This window comes from Bombina bombina, chromosome 2 (assembly GCF_027579735.1).
Source record: "Bombina bombina isolate aBomBom1 chromosome 2, aBomBom1.pri, whole genome shotgun sequence".
In the NCBI taxonomy this organism is placed as follows: Eukaryota; Metazoa; Chordata; class Amphibia; order Anura; family Bombinatoridae; genus Bombina; species Bombina bombina.
The window spans coordinates 87116447-87123943 of record NC_069500.1 but is presented as its reverse complement, the minus strand read 5'-3'; the positions used below and the strand labels follow the sequence as shown (position 1 = coordinate 87123943).

Below are 7497 nucleotides of genomic sequence, written 5' to 3'. Positions count from 1 at the left end.
AAAAACGTCAAAAATTACGCAACTTCCGGCGACACGTATGACGCCGGAAACAGAAAAAAAAAATTTGCGCCAAAAAAGTCTGCGCCAAGAATGACGCAATAAAATGAAGCATTAACAGCCCCCGCGAGCCTAACAGCCCACAGGGAAAAAAGTCAAATTTTAAGGTAAAAAATTGATTTATTCATATGCATTATCCCAAATATGAAACTGACTGTCTGAAATAAGGAACGTTGAACATTCTGAGTCAAGGCAAATAAATGTTTGAATACATATATTTAGAACTTTATATAAAAGTGCCCAACCATAGCTTAGAGTGTCACAGAAAATAAGACTTACTTACCCCAGGACACTCATCTACATGTAGTAGAAAGCCAAACCAGTACTGAAACGAGAATCAGTAGAGGTAATGGTATATATAAGAGTATATCGTCGATCTGAAAAGGGAGGTAAGAGATGAATCTCTACGACCGATAACAGAGAACCTATGAAATAGACCCCGTAGAAGGAGATCATTGAATTCAAATAGGCAATACTCTCCTCACATCCCTCTGACATTCACTGCACGCTGAGAAAAAAACCGGGCTCCAACCTGCTGCGGAGCGCATATCAACGTAGAATCTAGCACAAACTTACTTCACCACCTCCATAGGAGGCAAAGTTTGTAAAAACTGATTTGTGGGTGTGGTGAGGGGTGTATTTATAGGCATTTTGAGGTTTGGGAAACTTTGCCCCTCCTGGTAGGAATGTATATCCCATACGTCACTAGCTCATGGACTCTTGCTAATTACATGAAAGAAATAATGAAATGAATCTGCTTAAAAAACATTTTGACTTTAGTGTCCTCACACTGCAACAATGGGTGCAAAAACGTTGGTTTGGTTCCTAGAAGCATATATGAGTGACAGAGATAGGTGTTCTTCATTGAAAAAGTAGTGGCTCAAATTATAAAGTATTATTTAAAGCAACCATATGGTTCTCAGAAGCAATGTGAGTTACTATACAGTGACTACATAAAAAGGCAAAAAGCAACCTGTTCAGCCAATAAGTATTAAAGGGACATGAAATTCGAACATTTTTCGCTCATGATTAAGAAAGAAGTAAACTGGAAAGTTGTTTAAAATTCAATGTTCTATTATCAAATTTGCTTAATTCTTTGTTGAATGAGCCAATGACAAGCGGCACATATGTGCAGCCACCAATCAGCAGCAAGCTCCCAGTAGTGCAATGCTGCTATTGATCATACCGATGTATCCTTTCAAACAAAGGATACCAAGAGAACAGAGCAAATTTGATAATAGATGCAATTGGAAGATATTACAAAATAAATGCTAAAGCTTGGCTGCGCAGAAAGAAAAAAAAGCTTGAAAAGACTCAAAAGCTATAGATACATAATGATGCAGTATCTGTAGAATTCAGACGGCACTTCAACATCTCTGGAACTGAGGAATCCCACAATTTTCTGAAACGGATTAAAGGGATATGAAACCCACAATTTTTCTTTTATCTTTCTGATAGAGCAAGTAATTGTAATCATCCTTCCTATTAAATTCTATTATCAAATGTTGTTTTATTTCGTTCTCCGGGTTGTTGTTTTTTTGGGTAATGTCTGGAGCACTATATATGGCAGCAGTTTTGAAAGGACAATAGATTGCAGCACTATTTCCTGCCAGATAGTGTTCCAGACATCTACCTATTTATCTCTTCAACAAAGAAAACCAGGGGAACAAAGCAAATTTGATAGAAAAAAAAATGTAAACTTTTTTTTAAAAACTCTATGATCTGTTTGAAACACACAATACATTTTTTGGGGTGTCATATCCTTTTAATAAAGAGCAGGCAAAATAAATAATGAAAGTACATTATTTATTTATTTAACTACGCACAATTAAATGGAAATTCTAATGAAAAAAATGAATTGTTCTCATTTGTTAGCACATGCTATTTTTGCATTTCTGCTCCATGCAAACTAGGAGTAAGAAGAAGCCAAGTTAGCCCTGCGGAATCTGTTGGCGCTCTACAAATAACCGATAATAATAATAATAAGGGCAAAACACAATCGGATTTAACATCACTGGACAGCAATCCATGCGGCTTTCGAGTTTGCTCAGGTATTCATTCCATGGTTAAAGGAACACTGAACCCAAATTTTTTCTTTCGTGATTCAGATAGAGCATGAAATTTTAAGCAACTTTCTAATTTACTCCTATTATCAAATTTTCTTCATTCTCTTGCTATCTTTATTTGAAATTGAAGAATGTAAGTTTAGATTCCGGCGCATTTTTGGTGAACAACCTGGGTTATCCTTGCTGATTGGTGGATAAATTCATCCACCAATAAAAAAGTGCTATCCAGAGTTCTGAACCCAAAAAAAAGCTTAGATGCCTTCTTTTTCAAATAAAGATAGCAAGAGAATGAAGAAATTGATAATAGGAGTAAATTAGAAAGTTGCTTAAAATGGCATGCTCTATCTGAATCACAAAAGAAAAAAATTGGGTTCAGTGTCCCTTTAATATTTATTGTGTTTGCAGTAGTATAGTGCTCACAACAGTACTGATGTTGGATAATACGAATGTATCATTTATTTCAGGTAACAGAGTTCTATGAGAGCTTGCACTAAGGATTAATGACGGATAACGCTCAGGTAGTGAAGTTTTTGGTTAAGTTCTTCAACATTCACCTTCAATGTTAACTGTAAATATCTTACATAAATATCTTACATAAGCATATGCACACAAACACATATACACATTCAATATTGACCCCTCACTACTCCCTTGTCATAAACCTCTCTTTAACCCATACCGAAAACTTTTTGTTTTACTAACCATTTGTTTCACATTAAATCCATGCATTTATTTCTATAGTATTTTGCATTTAGATGCACAACAGCATAAATGAATGCTGAATACCAGGTTCTCAAAAGTGTTTAATATGAAAGTATTAGTATGGATTGCGTGCAAACACAAAGCGTAACTATTAATAATGTAAGCGCAATAAGCGCTCTACTGCTGCTTCCTATTAGAAGCATATAGTACTCTATAATAACGTTTTGAGTGATTGAAAACGGCTTTGGTTAAAAATTTGAACCAACAACTTCCAATACCTGATCAAGTATTATTGTTTGTGCAAGGTATAGCACAAAATAACGCGCCAAACATTACCAATTGTGTACAACTTGTATTCTGTTCTGGTCTTATCTATTTAACCCGTGAAGAACAGGACAAGAGCCGGTAAAATAGTTGCAGCTGTACAATATTGCTAGGCAGCGACACGTCGCCATACTATATATGCATTGTAATTAACAGTCTGTAAAATCGTTACAATTGCTCTTTTAACAATGTTCAATACATTTTTGTTTTTGCAGAAACAATCTTGGAGAACCAAGAAGGGGTCAAAATGCATGTTTTGGTACAATTACTTTATCAACTCTTATGCATTGTGTGCAATGGCAGCGGAAGTAAACATGACTGAAATCATGATATATAACTGCCAGGGTATAAGAGTTATACAACACGTGGAAGACTCCACTATAGCAAAAAGGGAAGGTGATATTCTTGGGAATGGGGAAAATAAATCATAGACAGACAGACAGATGCAGTTATTTCCCTCTTCAGATATAATAAGTTTTCTGAGGAAGGGGTTCATTTTTCTTTGAATGTCACAATGTGGTTTTAAACAGATTTTTAAATAATTTAAAACTGTATTTTTGTATATTTAATATAATTTAAAACTGACCTTGTGTATTGTTTTGCAATTCAGAGACACACCCCTAGAAAAATCTCATAAAAATGCTTATTTATTGCACTCTGATGTGGGAATTTAGCAACATATATAAATGAGTAACCTAAAATAGTGAATTCAATAAATCACAAAAAACAAACAAAATATGTGCTATAAATGTGATTAAAAAAATAAAGGATATATCATCCACTCAAAAGTCCATCCAGAAGTCTTCTCATTGAAGTTCCATGAAAAACATAAAGGAAACAAAAAAAAATAGTGCAGTATTGTCTGGAGGATAATAATATTAAATAATTCTGCTCCATCAATCGTGCATGCCTTATGACTTAAAGGCTCATACGTAGCCACTCCACGGATCTTTGCAGACATAGCCAGATATGGGTATAGAAATATTTCATATAAAGTGCAGCCCACTTTAAAGGGCTGAATACAACTTGTTCTTATAAATTGCTTAGCCAAGTACATATAGACCATCTAACATCACCAAAATATCCAACAAATTTAGACTGCAGTATTTATAAGTTAACTACAATGTCACAGAATCGTGTCATCTTGGTGGTTGTTTTTTATAGCAATGTTTTGAAGAACGTTACCAAAGTGTAAAAACACCTGAATTACAAAATCGGAAACAAAACAGATAATACATTTCAATAAAAAAACAACTCTTCCCACACACAGGTAAATATCACTGAAATGTTACAAATTGAGTTAGCAATAAAAGGGACACTCATTCAATGCCATTTTGCAATGTTTGTTTTATGGCGACACAAATTCCGCTTCCAAAATGTCACAGATACCAGGGCACAGTCTTAATCTGGTTATGAAGTTCAGTAACTAAAATAAATTGTCTAACTTTATTTTATTGCTGATAAACCATGAAAAAAAAACATACCCATAACCCATAATTTTTATTTTATGAAACAGATAGATCATGCAAATTTAAACAACTTTCCAATTTAAATCTTTTATCTAATTTGCTTCCTTTGATTCCTTTGTATCCTTTGCTGAAGGAGCAGCAATTCACTACTGGGAGCTAGCTGAACACATCTGGTGAGCCAATGAGAAGAGGCATATATGTGCAGCCACCAATTAGCAGCTCACAGTAGTGCATTCTTCCTCTGAGCCTACATAGGCATGTTTTTTTTCAACAAAGGATACAAAGAGAACAAAACTACATGGATAAAAGAAGTAAATTCAAAGGTTGTTTAAAATGTAATGCTTTATCTGAATAAAAAAAATAAATAGGTTTTCCTGTCCCTTTAAAGAGACATTAAACACTATTGGCCCCAATGTATCACTGTAGTTAGTTAGTTTCAACAAAGGATACAAAGAGAACAAAACTAAATGGATAAAATAAGTAAATTCAAAGGTTGTTTAAAATGTAATGCTTTATCTGAATCATGAAAAAAAATAGGTTTTCCTGTCCCTTTAAAGAGACATTAAACACTATTGGCCCCAATGTTTCACTGTAGTTAGCTGAAGGGGAGTTGCTGCACATGTGACAACCCGTCACCACTGGAATGCAGTGAAAGTTAGATTTCAACATGGCGGCACCTAGTACTGTGCTTACAAAATCCGCTCAACTCTATTTCTCACCTTCATTTTTACCTCTCTGAAATGCTTCTGCCTCCTTACTAATTCTAGTAAGCATCGCTCATCTGTTATTCTGGAATGATTTATGAATCAAATACTTGTACAATGGTCATCAACATTATTATCAGTGTTAAAAACCGCATTTTATCAAGAATGCTATCAATTTGCACGTGCACTATTTGTTGCTCCAGACGCCTAACTAGGTATATCTTCAACAAAGAATACCATTGGAACAAAGCAAATTTGTGTGCTCTCTGAATCACAAAATAAGTTTATTGGGTTTCATTGACCAATACCTCAAAAGACTAAATGCATAAAAAAATATAAAAATCCACAATGTGAATTAATTTTTTTCTATTCTAATATTATTTATAAACAATAATATTTCTATTCTGTAAACAATGCCGTATTTTATACATGAGAAGCATTGTGACTTTTTGAACTTGGTGCCAAATTATTTTAAAATCTAATATCACATTTTCAAAATTGCAACCTAAAATGTTATTATAAATTAAGACCAATTAGGCTGGTTACAGCTATACTGCGAGAATAAATAATTTACTCATAAAGATGCTTTAGCATTACTTTCCTTGTATATCTGGTAAAAGGCTAATATTTTTTTGTGATAGCTCCTGCAATTTTACAGTTTATGCCTTTTTTTCCTCAACATAAGGCTTCTGGTTTTAAAGGGACATGAAACCCAAAAATGTTCTTTAATGATTCAGATAGAGTATAACATTTTAAACAACTTTCCAATTTACTTCTATCACCAAATTTGCTTCATTATTTTGGTATCCTATGTTGAAGGAGCAGCAAACACTACTGGGAGCTAGCTGAACACAGGCGAGCCAATGAAAAGAGCATATATGTGCAGCCACCAATCAGCAGCTGGCTCTCAGTAGTGATTGCTTCTCCTGACCCAAGATAAACAGGATTACTTTTGAGACCATCCTGGAGTCATTTGACGATCATCAAACTACTTTAAACATTATCAGACATCATCAGGCTTGTAAAGTCATCAGCTAAGGTACAAATTCTGGGTGATGACTTCAGAACTATTAGCAGATTACCTTACTGATTACTTCACAAGCATTCACAGTCAATGAATGACTCTAGAGTCAACTCATTTAAATATTTTGGCCTGTGGGCCATACTTCAGGATGGCTTCTGATGACTAGTCTGGAGTCCTTGATTACTTAAAAGGACAGTTTACTCAAAATTTGTCTCCCCTTTAATTTGTTCCCCACTTCCACTTCACCTGCTGGAGTGTATTAAATTGTTTACAACTATTTCCATTACCCTTAAATTGGCATTTGAAATAGTTTATTTAGCTTGTGGTATCCCCACCCATCCTGAAAGATTTTGGCCTCAAGGCCAAGCTGTGTAAACACAGCCAGCAGAATAAATTACACTCCCAGTGGGTTATAGAAGATATAAGGTAATAAAATGTTAATTTTAAATTGTTCTCTCCAAGTATTGGTGATTGGTTTACAGACAGATAAAAGATAAAGAAGCAGGTATATTTACATAATGAGATAAAGTAATGAGATCGGATTATACCAACAAGCTCAACCCATTTTATTAGGTTGTGGCTTTAAAACACAAAACCCATCTAATTCTTATACACAAATAAGCCTTAAAAAAGCAAATCTCATACATTTTATACTCTGCGGCTGGTAAAAAAAAAGTAATTGGGAACACAATAAGGGAAAAACAATTTTATAGTATACTGTCCCTTTAAGAATGACTCCAGGAAGATCATCTTTTTTGACTAGGGGAACCTACCTAGGTTTGCATTTCAGCAAAGGATACCAAGAGCATGATGCAGAATCATAGAAGTAAATTGGAAAGTTGTTTAAAATTGCATGCTGTATCTGAACCACAAAAATACAATTTTGACTTTACTGTTCTTTTAATGTAGCTTTCTAATAGATATTTATCAAATCTGCACCACTCTCTGCAAATCAATATTATTTAAAAAGAAATCAGATTATAAAATAAAAGAACAGTAATAATAAATAATATGTAATTAAGTGTGATCACCTACTTCCAAGAGAATTATAGCAAATACATTTAGATGCGCAATTTTAATAATTACGATGAAATATGAGCACTACGTTCTACTCTAAAGAAACAAATGACGCAACAAGGTGGAAGAAGAGA

The 7497-nt window shown here is 34.1% G+C and overlaps 1 protein-coding gene across 4 annotated transcripts in view; it reads right to left on the bottom strand.

Moving 5' to 3' along the window:
- The window catches only part of NEDD4L (NEDD4 like E3 ubiquitin protein ligase), an 826963-nt gene that overhangs the window by 602601 nt on the left and 216865 nt on the right, over positions 1-7497 (bottom strand). The gene's annotated exons all lie outside the window — the stretch shown is intronic.